Source organism: Rhinoderma darwinii, chromosome 5 (genome assembly GCF_050947455.1).
Source record: "Rhinoderma darwinii isolate aRhiDar2 chromosome 5, aRhiDar2.hap1, whole genome shotgun sequence".
Lineage (NCBI taxonomy): Eukaryota > Metazoa > Chordata > Amphibia > Anura > Rhinodermatidae > Rhinoderma > Rhinoderma darwinii.
In genome coordinates this window covers 287,773,696-287,791,616 of record NC_134691.1, presented here as the reverse complement: position 1 = coordinate 287,791,616, position 17,921 = coordinate 287,773,696, and positions in this window count along the sequence as shown.

Here is a 17,921-nt window from a genome sequence, read left to right as displayed (position 1 = left end):
CTTAGATGAAGCAGCTTTGGCAGCGATAACAGCCTCCAGTCTTACTGAGAATAGGCTTTTTTCTAGTCACTCTTCCATAAAGCTCAGATTGGTGGAGTGCTGCAGTGATGGTTTAACTTCTGGAAGTTTATCCCTTCTGCACACAGGATCTTTGCAGTTCAGCCAGAGTGATCATTGGCCCTTCTCCTTGGATTATTTAGTTTGGTGGGGCGGCCAGCTCTAGGAAGAGTCCTGGTTCTTCCAAACTTCTTCCATTTAAAAATTACGGAGGCAATTGTGCTCTTGGTTAAGTGCAGCAGAATTTTTTTTGTACACATCTCCAGATCTGTGCCTCCACACTATCCTATCTCTGAGCTCTACAGACGAGGCTGGACGCAGCCTGCAGGGCTTAGGAGGGAAGCCTCCATGACAGCCCTAGGAGGGAAAGGGTTAACTTTGTAGGGAAAGTTAGAGGTGGAGGAGGGACAGGGAGGAGTTAGGGGGCCGTTACGGAGCTTCCCGCTGTTTTTCGGCAGTGAGCCGGAAGCAGCGGGAGAAGTAACCACTCACCCAAGTAAGCTCCCGTTGCCCCGCTCTGTACGTCATGTCTGAGGCTGATATGCTTGCGCGGCTGCGTGCCGCTGCTGTGCACCACGGTCCCGGTTGGTTGGAGGAGACCGTGGCTGCACTTACAATGATCCCCGACGCCGATTCGCCACGTCAGGCACGGCATATGAGGTCTGTTGAAGTGGGGGACAGGCTCCCCTCCCCCGGCCCCCTTCCTGGCAGTAATATGGCGGCGGGGGGGGGGAGTTTACAACACCCGCTCCTGCTCAGAGGAGGCAGAGAGCGTCGCCGGGGGTGACGGTGACTCAGGCCGGGTCTGCCCGTCGCTCCCGGCGGTCCCGACCTCCAGAACGCCTCAGCCCTACGTCGCAGGGGGAGCCCTAATATGGACGCTGCAGGCCAGGCAGCTGGGAGGACCGTCCCTTCCCAGGCCCTGCGTCCTGGCAGGAATCCCAGGCCGCGACGGGGTCCGGCGGTTCTCAGGGAGTCGCAGGCCGGGCTCCCTGTCACCCCCCCCCATCAGATGCAAGATCGGGAAGACTAGTTACGGCCGCCCCGCCTGGTGATGCTCCGGCCAGGGGGCAGGCTTCATCAGGATCGTCGAGACGGACGCCTAGACCTGCAGCGACGTCGAGGCAACAGGTCCGGTCGGAAGTTTGGATCCCAGCGGTCGGGCGGCAGGTTGCCGGCCCATCTGCCAGCGCGTCATCATCCCCGGTTCGGAGATGTCGGTGGGATGGCCAGTCGTCGGCGAGAGAGGAGCTGGAAGACGGTGAACTGGACGTGTATCGGCGAGGGCAGGATGGTCCGGCTGACGGGAACACAGCGCCTGTGCAGCCCGGTGAGTGCATAACTCCATCTTTGTCGTATCCAGCGATTTTTATGTCGGGTGTCGGCAGGGGGGCTGCTAGCGTCGGATCGGTGGCCGGTAGTGGCGCGGGCGGGCGCGATGGCGCGGGTCTAGCGGACTTGGTGGGTTGCTTGCGGGAGCTGGTCGGGCGTCTAGATAGGGCGGCGGCGCCAGTAGTTACGGAGGTGTCCCCGGCGGTAGTTTGGGAAGGCCCCAGGGAAGTGGGATTGTTACAGGCGCGCCCCGTAATGGCGGCTACGGAGGCGGTCGCGGTGTCGGTACAGACCGAGGCCCAAAAAGACGGCGATCGGGTGCGTATTGATGATCGTGCTCGCGGGGAGGTATATGTTTGCTTTGAAGGTCCGTTGGGGGCGCACTTAAAGCAGGAGGTGCGTGAGCGTATTTGGAAGGACGAATACGTTGAGATTTTTTCTCTTCTGCCGCTTGCTAAATTCAATTTGGATAGGAGCAAGCGGGATGAGAGCAAGAAGGACGAGGAGGAGCGTCGGCGGTATAGGCTTATCCCGCAGACGTTCGTTAATTGGTCACAGGCGTTCGCCATCTTAGCCAGTGTAATAGGGGAAAAGGCGCCGGAAAATTGTTCGGCGTTGTTTTGTTATTTTGACGCCATTGGGGAGGCTCATCGGGTGTACGGGGGGCAGGCTTGGCTCAGATACGATGAGCAATTCCGTCAGCGTAAAGCGGTTCGGCCGGCGATTCAGTGGGACCAGAAGGATATTGCTCTCTGGTTAAGGGTCACGGCTCCGGTTAGGCAGCCCTTTCCCGGGAGCGTTGGCCAAGGGGGCCAGTCCAGTCAGGTCGGACAGGGCGGTGGGGCAAAGTTGGGATTCTGCTGGCAATTCAACGATGGCCAGTGTAAGTTCGGGGCCACGTGCAAGTTCAAGCACGTGTGTTCGGAGTTTAATGGTGCATCCCATGGGGCGGCAAAATGTATGCGGAAAAAGAGGTCAGGGAACCAGTCCTCCTCGGCTGGTCAAGGGGTTGTCACCGGTGAGGGTGGAAAGGATGGCCCCCTATCTAAATGACTATCCGGATAGGGCTGCGGCGAAGTTGCTTTACGAAGGGTTTAGTGTTGGTTTTATTATTCCTCCGCCTCCTTATGAGGTCCCGGTTACGCGGAGGAACCTTAAATCGGCCTACTTGCATGCTGAGGTCGTGTCGAAAAAGTTGTTTAAAGAAGTTTCGTTAGGCCGCATGGCGGGGCCTTTTATTGATCCGCCAATAAAAGATTTAGTTGTGTCCCCATTGGGTATTGTTCCAAAGCGCGAGCCCCAAAAATTCCGGTTGATTCAGCACTTATCGTTTCCCAAGGGTTCGTCGGTAAATGACGGGATTGATCATGAGTTGTGCTCCGTAGTGTATACCTCATTCGATAAAGCGGTGGGGTTAGTTCGTGCTGCGGGTCCAGGCGCGCTGCTCGCAAAAACCGACATCGAGGCGGCGTTCAGGTTGTTGCCTGTTCATCCAGAAAGCCAACGGCTGTTGGGTTGTTTTTGGAATGGGGCTTTTTACGTGGATCGGTGCCTTCCGATGGGGTGTTCCCTTTCTTGCGCGTACTTCGAGGCTTTTAGTAGCTTCGTGGAGTGGGTGACGAAGGGTGTAGCCGGGGTCGATTCGTTGATACATTACTTAGACGATTTCTTGTGCGTCGGCCCGGGAGGTTTGCCGGTTTGCGGTAATCTGCTTCATGCACTGCAGAAGGTTGCGAGGGATTTTGGGATCCCTTTGGCGCCAGAAAAGACTGAGGGCCCGGTAACGACGATTTGTTTTTTGGGAATTGAGATAGATTGGGTGGCTATGGAGTGTCGTCTTCCGATGGATAAGTTGGGGGCTTTGAGTCAGGAGGTACGTCGGGCTTGCAAGTTAAAGAAAATTACGCTGCGGGAGATTCAGTCGTTGCTGGGGAAGTTGAATTTCGCCTGCCGGATTATGCCAATGGGGAGGGTGTTTGGTAGACGGTTGGCGGCGGCTACGGCGGGAGTGCGTGCGGCACATCACTTCGTACGGCTCAAGGAGGAGCATCGGGCTGATTTGCAGGTATGGGATGACTTCTTGGGCCAGTATAACGGTCGGTCGCTATGGATGGCTCCAGCGCGGGATACGAGTGATTTGAATATTTTTACGGATGCAGCTGGAGCGGGCGGTTTTGGAGCTTATGGGGGGGGTCCGTGGTGCGCGGGTCAATGGCCGGCTAGCTGGGTGTCCAGTGGACTCACGCGGAATCTGGCCCTGCTCGAGCTGTTCCCCATCGTGGTTGCGGCGACCATCTGGGGGGACAGGCTCAGGGATAAGAAGGTTTGTTTTTACTGCGACAACATGGGGGTGGTGCTGGCCATTAACAACATCACGGCGTCCTCTCCTCCGGTAATTCAGTTGTTGCGACATTTAGTGTTGGTGTGCTTGTCATTGAACGCGTGGGTGGTGGCGGTGCACGTGCCGGGGGTACGGAATTGTATCGCTGATGCTCTTTCTCGCTCGCAGTGGGACCGGTTTCGGCAATTGGCACCGGGAGCGGAACGTCTCGGCTTGGTCTGCCCGGAACATCTTTGGGATCTGGTCTCGGTCCCGTAGAACGATTGGTGGAAAGGTCTTTGGCGCGCTCAACGTGGAGTGCTTATTCTGCTTGTTGGAGGCAGTGGGAGGAGTGGGTAAGAGAGTTGGGTGACGTCAACACGGATAGAGACAGGTTGGTGGCAATTTTGTACTGGTTAGGGGACGCCTGGGAGGCGGGGTTTTCATTGGCAAAGGTTAACCGTTTCATGTCGGCGGTGGCGTTTGGTTTCAAGTTACGGGGCTTTAGGGATGTGTCTAAGGAATTCTTAGTGGGGCAGGCTTTGAAGGGTTTGCGCCGAGGTAGGGTCGAGGCGGATCGTAGAAGGCCTGTGTCGTTTTCTCTGCTGAGCTCTTTGGGCGGATCATTAGCATCGGTCTGTCGTTCTTCGGCCGAGATGAGGTTGTTTCGGTTAGCTTTTTCTTTGGCGTTCTTTGGGGCATTTAGAATCGGCGAGTTGGTTTCGCCGAGTACCAAGCAAGCTGGGGGGTTGAGACTGAGGGACGTGAGCCTATATACAGATCGGCTGGAGGTATGGTTGCGTCGGTCAAAAACTGACCAATTAGGAAAGGGGAAGCTGATAGTGTTGTTCGCTCTCCCGGGTTCGGCTATGTGCCCGGTGGCGTGCAGGCAGGGTTTTAAGCCACAAGTGGGGTCTCCGGAGTTGCCATTGCTATGTCACGAGGACGGGTTATTTTTGTCTAGATTTCAATTTAGAGCTGTATTCAAAAAATGTTTGGCGGCGGTCGGTGTCGCGGCGGACGCGTACTCATCTCATTCCTTCAGGATTGGCGCAGCAACGGAAGCAGGGCGCTGGGGGTTGGATGATGAGGGGGTGCGGCGCATCGGTCGTTGGGAGTCCAACAGATTTAGGTCTTATGTCCGCCCCCATCTGTTATGAGTTTTGCTGTTTGCACTTATAAGAATGTTTTGTGTGGTGGTATTTAACTTGCTTTTCCGTTTCAGATCCGCCTCCGTGTTTGGTGTGGTTGCTGGGCCACTCTTACGTGCATTGGGGGGCTTTGAGGGCGGACGTCCGCCCGGACGGTCGCCAGTTGCGCATTCCGCGACAGGATGCGGTTTTGCATTGGCTGGGATTTAGAGGTATGTCGTGGAGTAGGGTGTTAGCAGAATTCCAGACATATGCCCGGCTTGATAGGGTCCCGGAGATCTTGGTCTTGCACGTGGGTGGGAACGATTTGGGAGTCCGCCCTTTTCGTGAGTTGGTGCGGGATATTAAACACGATATGTTGTGTTTGTGGGTTTCTTATCCCAGGTTGGTAATTGTGTGGTCGGACATTGTCCCAAGAAAACATTGGCGGCTGGCTAGGTCAGTGGAAAGAGTCAATAAGGCTCGCATTAAGGTTAATTGCGCGGTGTCCCGATTTGTAGCCAAAAACGGGGGCATTTGCGTTCGGCACAGGGACTTGGAGTCAGGAGTGGGGAACTACTGGAGGAGCGATGGGGTTCATTTGACCGAGGTTGGGATTGATCTGTGGAGCTTGGCAATAGCAGAAGGAATTGAAAGGGCGGTGGTGGTGTGGCGGAACTCACAGGCTTAAGGTGGTCAAGGCCTGTTTCGCTGTGGCGGGGGGAGTCCTTGAGGCCAGTCAGTACAAAATTGGTGGGGGGGTCGCATCGGGGGTATGCGTCCCCCAAAAAAGGTACATGGTTGAAGACTTCATCGGGTGTTATCCCTTTGAAGTGGTCTTCTGGTGGAAGGTATATCACTCGAAGGCTTCATCGGGTGTTATCCCTTTGAAGTGGACTTCTAGTGGTCGGTATAGCACTTGAAGGCTTCATCGGGTGTTATCCCCTTGAAGTGGACTTCTGGTGGTTGGAGCCATCTGCAGAGGTGAGCGGTGCCTCCGAGCTGGTTTACGGCTGGAGGTAATTAGTGGTTTGCAGATGGCTAACTCGAGGTGTGTAAAAAAGGAATATCTAAAATGGCTTCAAGGACTGCCCCTGCTCGGTCTAATGTTAACGTTAAATTGTTATTTATGATTCTGACCCATGTTGGGTCATGTGAATTATTAGGAGGAATTCTTTGGTGGATTCCTAATTAGTTATCCGAATGTTTCGGATTTAATTTGTTTTAAAACTGTGAAATTAATAAAACGGCTGCTGTGGCCATTTCACATCCAACCTCGGTGTCACGTGTCTTTTTCCTAAAGGTGGGGGTGAAGGGATTGGTAGGGATAAGGGAAGGTGCACTATCACACGACTCTACTTAGGCAGGTCAAGACGAGGCTGGACGCAGCCTGCAGGGCTTAGGAGGGAAGCCTCCATGACAGCCCTAGGAGGGAAAGGGTTAACTTTGTAGGGAAAGTTAGAGGTGGAGGAGGGACAGGGAGGAGTTAGGGGGCCGTTACGGAGCTTCCCGCTGTTTTTCGGCAGTGAGCCGGAGGCAGCGGGAGAAGTAACCACTCACCCAAGTAAGCTCCCACCCTCCCGCCCATTTGGTGTTATCTCTTGTGGTCTTTATTAAGTCTGTTTATGAGTGTGGCAACTTTATTGTGTGCTTATTTAACATGTTTTTTCTTTTCATTCGGAGTAGGTCCTGGTGTCATGGCAGCTGGCGGGGGGAGTCCTTGAGGCCAGTCAGTACAAAATTGGTGGGGGGGTCGCATCGGGGGTATGCGTCCCCCAAAAAAGGTACATGGTTGAAGACTTCATCGGGTGTTATCCCTTTGAAGTGGTCTTCTGGTGGAAGGTATATCACTCGAAGGCTTCATCGGGTGTTATCCCTTTGAAGTGGACTTCTAGTGGTCGGTATAGCACTTGAAGGCTTCATCGGGTGTTATCCCCTTGAAGTGGACTTCTGGTGGTTGGAGCCATCTGCAGAGGTGAGCGGTGCCTCCGAGCTGGTTTACGGCTGGAGGTAATTAGTGGTTTGCAGATGGCTAACTCGAGGTGTGTAAAAAAGGAATATCTAAAATGGCTTCAAGGACTGCCCCTGCTCGGTCTAATGTTAACGTTAAATTGTTATTTATGATTCTGACCCATGTTGGGTCATGTGAATTATTAGGAGGAATTCTTTGGTGGATTCCTAATTAGTTATCCGAATGTTTCGGATTTAATTTGTTTTAAAACTGTGAAATTAATAAAACGGCTGCTGTGGCCATTTCACATCCAACCTCGGTGTCACGTGTCTTTTTCCTAAAGGTGGGGGTGAAGGGATTGGTAGGGATAAGGGAAGGTGCACTATCACACGACTCTACTTAGGCAGGTCAAGACGAGGCTGGACGCAGCCTGCAGGGCTTAGGAGGGAAGCCTCCATGACAGCCCTAGGAGGGAAAGGGTTAACTTTGTAGGGAAAGTTAGAGGTGGAGGAGGGACAGGGAGGAGTTAGGGGGCCGTTACGGAGCTTCCCGCTGTTTTTCGGCAGTGAGCCGGAGGCAGCGGGAGAAGTAACCACTCACCCAAGTAAGCTCCCACCCTCCCGCCCATTTGGTGTTATCTCTTGTGGTCTTTATTAAGTCTGTTTATGAGTGTGGCAACTTTATTGTGTGCTTATTTAACATGTTTTTTCTTTTCATTCGGAGTAGGTCCTGGTGTCATGGCAGCTGGCGGGGGGAGTCCTTGAGGCCAGTCAGTACAAAATTGGTGGGGGGGTCGCATCGGGGGTATGCGTCCCCCAAAAAAGGTACATGGTTGAAGACTTCATCGGGTGTTATCCCTTTGAAGTGGTCTTCTGGTGGAAGGTATATCACTCGAAGGCTTCATCGGGTGTTATCCCTTTGAAGTGGACTTCTAGTGGTCGGTATAGCACTTGAAGGCTTCATCGGGTGTTATCCCCTTGAAGTGGACTTCTGGTGGTTGGAGCCATCTGCAGAGGTGAGCGGTGCCTCCGAGCTGGTTTACGGCTGGAGGTAATTAGTGGTTTGCAGATGGCTAACTCGAGGTGTGTAAAAAAGGAATATCTAAAATGGCTTCAAGGACTGCCCCTGCTCGGTCTAATGTTAACGTTAAATTGTTATTTATGATTCTGACCCATGTTGGGTCATGTGAATTATTAGGAGGAATTCTCTGGTGGATTCCTAATTAGTTATCCGAATGTTTCGGATTTAATTTGTTTTAAAACTGTGAAATTAATAAAACGGCTGCTGTGGCCATTTCACATCCAACCTCGGTGTCACGTGTCTTTTTCCTAAAGGTGGGGGTGAAGGGATTGGTAGGGATAAGGGAAGGTGCACTAACACACGACTCTACTTAGGCAGGTCAAGGCATCTCTTTCATCCTCGTGGCTTGGTTTTTGCTCTGATATGCATCGTCAGCTGTGAGATCTTATATAGGCAGGGGTGTGTCTTTCCAAATCATGTCCAATCAAATACATTTACCACAGGTGGACTCCAATCAAGGTGTATAAACATTTAAAAGATGATCTAGACAAATGGGAGGCCCCCAGAGCTAAAATTTCAAGTGTCATTACAAAGGGTCTGAATACTTATGTCCATGCGAAATTTGAGTTTTCTGTTTTTAATACATTTGCAAACATTTCTAAAATTCTGTTCTCACTTTGTCATTATGAGGTATTGAGTGCAGAAGGGGAAATTTTTTATTTTATTTTAGCACAAGGCCACAACATAACAAAATGCGAAAAAAGTGAAAGGGTCTGAAGACTTTCCGTATGCACTGTAGATTTGATCATTACCAAGCTAGAGAAGATTAATTGTTTAACTTTTTCTTTGAGTCTTGGAACAACTGCCCATATTACTTCTGATGTCACTGGCAGCAGCTGATTCAGAGGCCAGAAAGGTCTGTTGAGAACTATCTTCAGGTGACATTCATGAACATGTCCACTAATAACCATTTCGACTTTACAACATGAGAAGAAATCAGTGTTGTTTTTGCAGCATTCATGGTCTGGTTCGGAGCCAGTTACACAATAGAGGCTGTGATACTTCAGTGTATATGATCAATGTTAGTGACAGCAGGAAACTATAAGGAAGTTACTTGGGAATTGAAGCCTGTCTCTGTTACCTTTTGTTTTTCATTTGTGAGACATCTGCTTTCCCACCCTTAATCTTGGCAGCAGTCTTTCCTCAATTGGGGAAATGCAATACTTTTTTTTAAACCTTACTCAAAGGTTTGTTTATTTTTTACTATTAATAAGGACTTTCTCTTCTAACACCGTAATAAATCTTACTGAAATTCACGAAAGTCATGTAACTTTTTTATGGAGGTTTCCAAAATTGATCTAAGAAAATAAATTCTGTTCATTTACATAGATAAAATTATCGGATACATGCTAAATGTTTTCTATATTTAAAACTGGTTTTAATGGTATTAAAGAAGAACTGTGACAATAAGACTGAGATTCCCTTTGTCGATAATCATAAGGAAGTCTTTTAGCCCCACAAATGGATAAAAACTTGTCCCCGCTGTTTGCAAACCAGTAGCTTAACCCCTTCCCGCCACAGCCCTTTTTCAGATTTTCATTTTAGTTTTTTCCTTCCCACCTTCCAAAAGCCATAACTTCTTTATTTTTCCGTCGATATAGTCCTATGAGGGCTTGATTTTTGCGGGACGAGTTGTAGTTTTTCGTAGCACCATCTATTGTGTCATATAATGTACTAAGAAACAGGGAAAAAATTATTTGTGGGGTAGAAAATTAAATACACAGCTATTCCTCCATTGTTTTTTGAGCGTGGTTTTTACGGAATTCATTGTGCAATTAAAACAACATGTTAACTTTATTCTGTGGGTCAATACGATTACAGCGATACCAAATATATATAGTTTTTTCTATATTTAATACTTTTACAAGTAAAAACCTAAGTAGAAAAAAGAAAATTTATTTTGTGTCGCCAAATTCCGAGAGCCATAACTTTTTTATTTTTCCGTCGATTTAAGTGGTATGAGGGCTTATTTTTTGCGGGATAAGCTGTAGTTTTTAATAATATCATTTTGGTGTAAATGCGATATTTTCATCACTTTTTACTTCATTTTTTGTAGGGGATGAGGTGACCAAAACATAGAGATTCTGGCGTTTACAATTTTTTTTTTTTTACGGCGTTCACCATGTGGGTTAAATAATGATATATTGTAATAGTTCCGACTTTTATGGACGCGGCGATACCAATTATGTTTATTTTATTTTTTTACTATTCTCTAGGGGGAAAATGGGAAAAGCTTTTTTTTTTTAACTTTTAATTTTAATCATTTTTTTTTACATGAAAAAAAAACTTTATTGAACTAATTTTTACTTTTTTTATTAGTCCCCCTAGGGGACTTCAACCAGCGATCATTAGATCGCTTGCACGATATACTGCAATACTAATGTATTGCAGTATATCATGATTCTGACAGGCATCTATTAAGCCCTGCCGGAGGCCCCCAGGCAGCCAAGCAACCATCGCCCCCCCGCGATTGCGTTGCGGGGGGCACGATGAGCTGTTAGAGGGGGTCACCCCCTCTTTCTAACGATTTAAATGCTGTGGTCGCTATTGACCGCGGCATTTAACGAGTTAAACGAGCGGGATCGGCGTTGTAATGTAGATAACAACAGTGGCTTTTATTTTGAAAAACGATCACTTTTGACAAAGTTATGAACAATTTAAAATTTATGCTAATTAGTTTCTTAATAGACAACTGGGCGTGTTTTTACTTTTTACCAACTGGGCGTTGTGAAGAGAAGTGTATGACGCTGACCAATCAGTGACCAACCAGCGTCATACACTTTTCATCGTTTCAGCCCAGCTTCTTTCACTGCACAATCACACTGTAACAATGGGCTGGAACAATGAGAAGTGTATGACGGTGATTTACTGGGTTCGATGCCGGCCCGGGAGTGGACCAGTCCAGTCAACTGACCTGTCATCTGACCTCATCGGTCATGTGACTGGACTGGTCCACTCCCGGGCCGGCATCGACACCAGTGAGAACGCCGCCGCAAGACTCCTGCCTTCTTCTGACGGTGAGTGAAAGCAGAGCGGAGAGTGGCAGCAGTAGGGCCGGCTACCTCTTATAAGGGGGTTGTGTTGCGCTACCTACAGGGGGTGCTGTGTGTGGAGCTATCTACAGGGGGCTGTGTCTGGCTCTATGTACAGGGGGGCTGTATCTGGAGCTATCTACAGGGGGTCTGTGTGTGGAGCTATCTACAAGGGGGCTGTATCTGGAACTATCTACAGGGGGGCTGTGTCTGGCGCTATGTACAGGGGGGCTGTGTGGAGCAATCTAGAGGGGGGCTGTATGTGGAGCTATCTACAGGGGGCTGTGTGTGGCGCGATCTACAGGGGGGGCTGTGTGTGGCGCTATCTACAGGCGGGGGCTGTGTGTGGAGCATTCTACAGGGGGGCTGTGTCTGGCGCTATCTACCGGGGGGCTGTATCTGGAGCGATCTACAGGGGGGCTGTCTGGTGCTATGTACAGGGGGGCTGTGTGGGGCAATCTCCGGGGGGCTGTATCTGGAGCAATCTACAGGGGGGCTGTGTGTGGCACTATCTAAAGGGAGCTGTGTGTGGAGCTATCTACAGGGGGGCTGTGTGTGAAGTTATCTACGGGGGGGCTGTGCGTGGAGCTATGTAAAGGGGGGCTGTGTGTGGAGCTGTCTACAGGGGGCTGTGTGTCTGGCGCTATCTACAGGGGGGCTGTGTGTGGAGCTATCTACAGTTGGGCTGTGTGTGGCTATGTAGTATAGACCATTTTTAGTATAGACCTACACCTAACAGTTTATGGATTCAGGATTTCCTTAGTATTGTCCATGTGATATGGTTAGTGCATCAGGCATTGCAACAGATGATATCTCTATGGTATCCCCTCAAATCATTACTTGTTGGCGGTACTTGAGGACTGGAGTTGAGAAACACTGGTATAGACCATCTTTAGACCATCCTTTCTTGTTTTCTTTGGTCAAGGCATATATAAAAGTATTTTTAAACTAGGAGCAGGAATGAAACAAATGAGACACAATGGAGAGATTTATTAACACTAATGCAAAGGAAAAGTGGAGTATTTACCCATAGCAACAAATGAAAATGCATGCAGCAAACTAATTGGTTGCCATGGGCAACTACTCCACTTTTCCTTTGGACTAATTTTGAGAAACCTCCCCCAAGATTCTTGAAAGGGTATTCCCATCTTCTAATGTTATGGCATAAAGCTAGAATATGACATAAAGTTATGATAGATGGGGGTCCGCCCTCTGAATCCCCGACAATCCCGAGACTGAAGTGAACAAGATCCTTTCGGCATCGGCATCTGCACAGTTATGCTCCCGACAACCCGCTGTGCAGGGAACTGCATCACCGCTCCATTCAAATATATTGAAAGGACACTTTACTTTAACTTGAAAATGGATCAGAATTCAAAATATGCGTTTGATTGTCTTATTACTCGTCTGTAAAGCCAAGAATATGGCATAATAAATATGTACATACATAAAAGCACTGTTTTGCCTATGGCTGGACTTACTCATTGATATGTGATAATGCAAACCTTTTGCATTACCTTAGGACAAAGCAGTCATTTCCATTTCAAGGATATTGACAGAGGGCACTCAAGGCCGATGATTATCCAACTTTAGCTATAGAGTTGTTGAACTACAACTCTCAGAATACCCAGGTACGTGGTAGCTAAATAATGTAGGAGTTGTAGTTTAATCATTTTAAGGACAGGTGGTATATCCTATGATAAGGTATTGACTGCTTGCCATACTGTACCACTAACTTCCTGCTCTTTGTGCTTCAAATGAAGCTACTGGACCTCATCCAGTATTTCCACCTGGGTTTTAGCAAAAGCAGCATTCACTTTGGAAAGCACAGACTGCAGAAAGTTTTGTTGTTTTCTCCCTGCCTTCTCCATGGTGATCTTGGGTGTTGACTGAAAATTTATGCTGCTGTATTAAAACCAGATTCCCCCGAGAAATAAAAAGAACTGGCCCTTACTTTTGTTTACTAATGGTATAGCTGTTGGAGAATTGTGATGAATTGGTAGCTGATATTAACCAGTAAGATAAAGGCTACAATGGCCCATTTTATTTATTATTATTTATCGTAGGGTGGCTGGTTTCACTTTGTAGATGACATTGCGCATATGGCTGTTAGCAAAACTGTTCTGCAAGGACCAGAAATCAGGGGTTTACATTTTCTACATCCGCCCCGTTAATCATGTGTTATTCATAAAAGCTATTTAGCATTGAGTGTCATAGCTTCCCATTTCAAAGTTATTTTGTCTAAAGTTTGACAAGAAAGACTTTTAGTTATGTCCTTCTATTGATGGATGAGTTCAGAACTCAATTTAGAACTTTTGCTGTTGTAGGACATCATAATTAATCATAATTCTGTTATTATACACAGTATAATATGGGGTATGAAGTGTGCTTGAAGTTTAAGGTCAAACTAGTGGGTACGATTGCACTCACTAAATACCTCCCAAATATTGTAGGGCTGCAACTTTCTGCTTCTACAGAGTCCAGTAGTGTGCCACCTGAGCCCTCAGTGTTGCAAAGTGGCTGAGAGGACAACGACATATGCTCATCGCCATCATATATGCCGTATCTACCACTTGCTCCCACATCACATCTTCATGGTGCCAATTATGGGGTTCAGTTGTATCTGCTAGTTTAATATTATTCAGGCATCCAACAATTATCTTAATTTAAAGGGATCTATTATCGTGATAGACTAATTTAAAGTGTATAGGTATGACCTAAAGTGGTTTTCCAGCCAATAAAAATTGATGGCCTTTCCTCATGATAGGCCATCAATAGCTGATGGGTCGGAGTCCGACTCCCGGGAACCCCGTCGATCAGCTGTTTTGATGGGGACCGTACGAGCGCTTCTTCCTCTTCATCTCTTCTTGCTCACTGTGAATCTTTGACACACATTTAGCGGTGATTCACAGGTATTGCAGCCTTTTCTCTCAATCACTTCAATGGGTTCTGTTCTTGGGTTGATCATTTTAACTCAGTGGCCTCCAAACAGTGGCTCTCCAGCTGTCGTAAAACTACAAGTCCCAGTGTGCAAAGACAGTCTGCAAAGTTTAAAGAAGCTCTGTCACCTGATTTTCAAACCCCTATCTCCTATTGCAGCAGATCGGTGCTGCAATGTAGATAACAGTAAAGGTTTGTTTTTTTCAAAAACGAGCATTTTTGGCCAAGTTATGACCATTTTTATATTTATGTAAATTAGCCTTTCTTATGTACAACTGGGCGTGTTTAAAGTTATGTCCAACTGGGCGTGTATTGTGTGTGTACATCTGGGCGTTTTTACTTGTTTTACTAGCTGGGCGTTGTGAATAGAAGTGTATGATGCTGACGAATCAGCATCATCCACTTCTCTTCGTTACCACCCAGCTTCTGGCAGTGCACAGACACACAGCGTGTCCTCGCTTATCCGACGCGATGAAGTTCCTGTGGGAGGAAGTGAGTGAAGTCACAGCGTGATCTCGCGAGGACACGCTGTGTGTCTGTGCACTGCCAGAAGACCCTTATCTAAATTCCCTGTCCATAGCATAGTGTCTTGTTGGCGCCCCCTCTGGCATGCATCAGCGGAGGCCCATGCCCATGCCCATGCACTGGACGTTGAAACATGTTAACAATATAGACAAAGGTGGAAAGATGGGGTTGTAGAACTACCATACAGGGTTTAAAGTCCTACTTACCTACTTTAGTACTTCCCTTCACGTCACGCAACCCTGACTTCACTACTTCAAGTTGGGACTACACAGGTTGCACTGCATCACAACAGTGCAGGATAATGTAGAGTTGCTGCAGCAATAGAAATACCTGCCACCGCTCTTGATATCTTGGATTCCACTGTAACATTGTATCGTTGTTGGATAAATATGCATCGTAGTGTCTGATTTGCATTGTGGCTGTATAGTTCAAGAAATCCAAACAGCGACCGTAAGAAATACTGTTGTTTGGGTAGCTGGTAAAGTCTGTTATAGGGCTCTATACTTCTGAGAAACTGATACCTATCATTTTAAGTCAAGATTATGGCAGAAGCCCAATTCCACTAATGCGAGGCCGCTTTCAGACGACCATAATTTTATCGTCTGTATTACAACCACAATATTCAGCCCTACAGTGGTTCTACTAAACTGGACTTAGATTACCAGAATCAGATTTGGTCATTACCGTAATATGGATGCTAAAATGTGCCCATATTATGGCAGTCTGAAAGTGGCCTTAGAACTAGTTTCTACCTTCTGGTTACATTCATGCATTGGCCTATACTATACTATATTATATTCATCCATAACTTTATTACTAAATACATAGCTTATTCTTCCAATATTTGTTTAATATTTTAGGACATTGTATTGACGTTATAAAGTCAATGCTAAAAAAGCACATCCAATAGTAACATAGATGAAAACCATATACAAAAACTCAATATTTTAAAATCCAAAAACATAAAAAAATTAAAAAGAAGTAAAAAAAAGTCAGCTCACCCCCTAAAAACTATACAGCAACAGCAGTCAATCTGGTTTGCAACCCAGGAGTTGTTTTCTTTCTTGGCTCTCCTCAAGAGTACTCTTCAGTCTGTTCCTTAATTTTTTATGTGAGCTTTGATTTGTTTCTTTAATGCACTAAGTAAACTGACCCACCCAGCCACATTTCTAATTTATTGCAACAAAGACTTGAATTTCTCCTGACATCATAGTTTGCTGTGGATACGTAAATAATACTGCCAAACAATAAACAATGTTGCCTGGTTCTCCTAGACTACACTTGGAAATTCACTCTTTGGAAAATATGATATATCGATCATAGGCTTAAAAAAGAAATATTATCGAGCCATATCTTCATTCATTCTTCTAAAATATCAGTCAGAAATTCTATCTTAACACATATCTAGGAGACGTGACAGCTTTTCTACCCCTGCTCTGCTATGTAACATGAGATGTGTGTTCAGAAGAAATATGTTATATTTCTTTGTATTAATAATTCAAAACCTAAAAGTGCAGAACACACAGATCTATATTAAACAGCAATTTCAAAGTCTTTTTAACCCTTCCTTTCGGGGTGTGGGTGTTGAGAGGTTTATATGTGGCTAACTCGCCTATCTCAATTTGTCTTGAAACTGAAGAGCAGTGTCAAGATTACATTCTAAATGGGAATATTACTATAGAAAAGCAGTAGAAGCTTAGTTACTATATATTCATTAAAGCTGCACATAATGTAAATGATTGATTTTTGTGGCCAGCAATTAGAATAGCCAGTTTGCCCGGTTATAATGTAACTTGAATTTCTTGGGTACCAATGCACAATATAATGTTGGTCAGGTGCGTAGCTAAAGGCACATGGGTCGTGTGGCAAGAATTCAGCTTGGGCCCCCCTCCCCAACACCACCAGACCCCTGCACATGCCTATGCCCAGTCACTTTGCCCGTAAGCCCCCATGGATGCCCCCACAGTATAATGCCCTCCATAGCTACCTCCACAGTATAATTCCCCCCATAGCTACCTCCACAGTATAATGCTCCCCATAGCTGCCCCCACACAGTATAATGCCCCCATAGCTGCCCACACAGTATAATGCCCCCCATACAGTACAATGCCCCCATAGCTGCCCACACACAGTATAATGCCCCCATAGCTTCCTACACAGTAGAATCACCCCATAACTACCTCCACAGTCACAGTATAATTCTCCCCATAGCTGCCCCCACACAGTATAATGCCCCCCATACAGTACAATGCCCGCATAGCTGCCCCCACACAGTATAATGCCCCCATAGCTACCTACACAGTAGAATCCCCCCATAACTACCTCCACAGTCACAGTATAATTCTCCCCATAGCTGCCCCCACACAGTATAATGCCTCCATACCTGCCCCCCACAGTATTTTACCACTCATAGCTGCCCCATACAATATAATGCACCCCATACAGTATATTGCCACCCATACATTATAATGCTCCCCATAGCTGCCACATACAGTATAATGCCCCATACAGTATAATGCCCCATACAGTATAATGCCCCCATAGTTGCCACATACAGTATAATGCCCCCATACAGTATAATGCCCCCCATAGCTGCTCCATAATGTATAATGCCCCCCATACAGTATATTGGCCCCCATAGCTGTCCCATACAGTATAATGCCCCCCCATACAGTGTAATGCTCCCTCAGCAGCCACTATATCAGCCCTCTCCCATACCCAGTATAATTCCCACATATGTGCGTAATATAAAAATAATAACATAATTAGTTACGTTCCCACGACGGGTGGAGGAGATCCTTCTCCTCCTCTGCACTGTGCTGTGAGTGACTCGGCGCAGACAGGGGCGATGGCGTCATTACATCGTGCCTGCCTGCGCTGAGCCGCTCACGGCTCAGTGAATGCTGAAGCAAGGCTCCATTATTGAATTGAACTGTATCTGCGCCCTGAGGACGCAGATACAGTTGAAAGCAGGACCAGCGCGCTCAGTGCTGTGTGGCAACGAGGGCCCTGTATAACGGAAATGCATGAAATACGGTCTGTTTTTTTGCGGACGCAAAATGGACACGCTCGTTTGAATAAGGCCTAACAGTAATTGAGGCTTATAGGCTGTAGTTGGCAGGAGATGATCAGAGGCTGCAACTTTGACATTTTTATTTTGGTTACTTACTAAAAAGTGTAATAACTAAATTGAGCTACATAAAGAACTAAATTTATTTTGTGCCTCCTGTGAGATTATGGGGTGAAATAAAGATTTTTTTTTATCACATTATTATTATTATTATTACTATGATTAATCTCCAGGATACCTCAAACTGAGACTCAAATGCCTTAGTAATAAGCGCCAGTTACCTGATTATTTTCTCTTTACTGGTGATTTCGTATTATGCATTGACTTCCTATAAGCCTCAAAGAATGGTTGGATCCCTAGGCAAATACAACAGCCCCATATACCTTTCTAACTACAGACCCTTTTCAAGGTGATGTCTGTTTAGTGCACTGTTATTTTAATCTATTACCAAACACAGTATCTAGATAGTCACTATCACAATCTC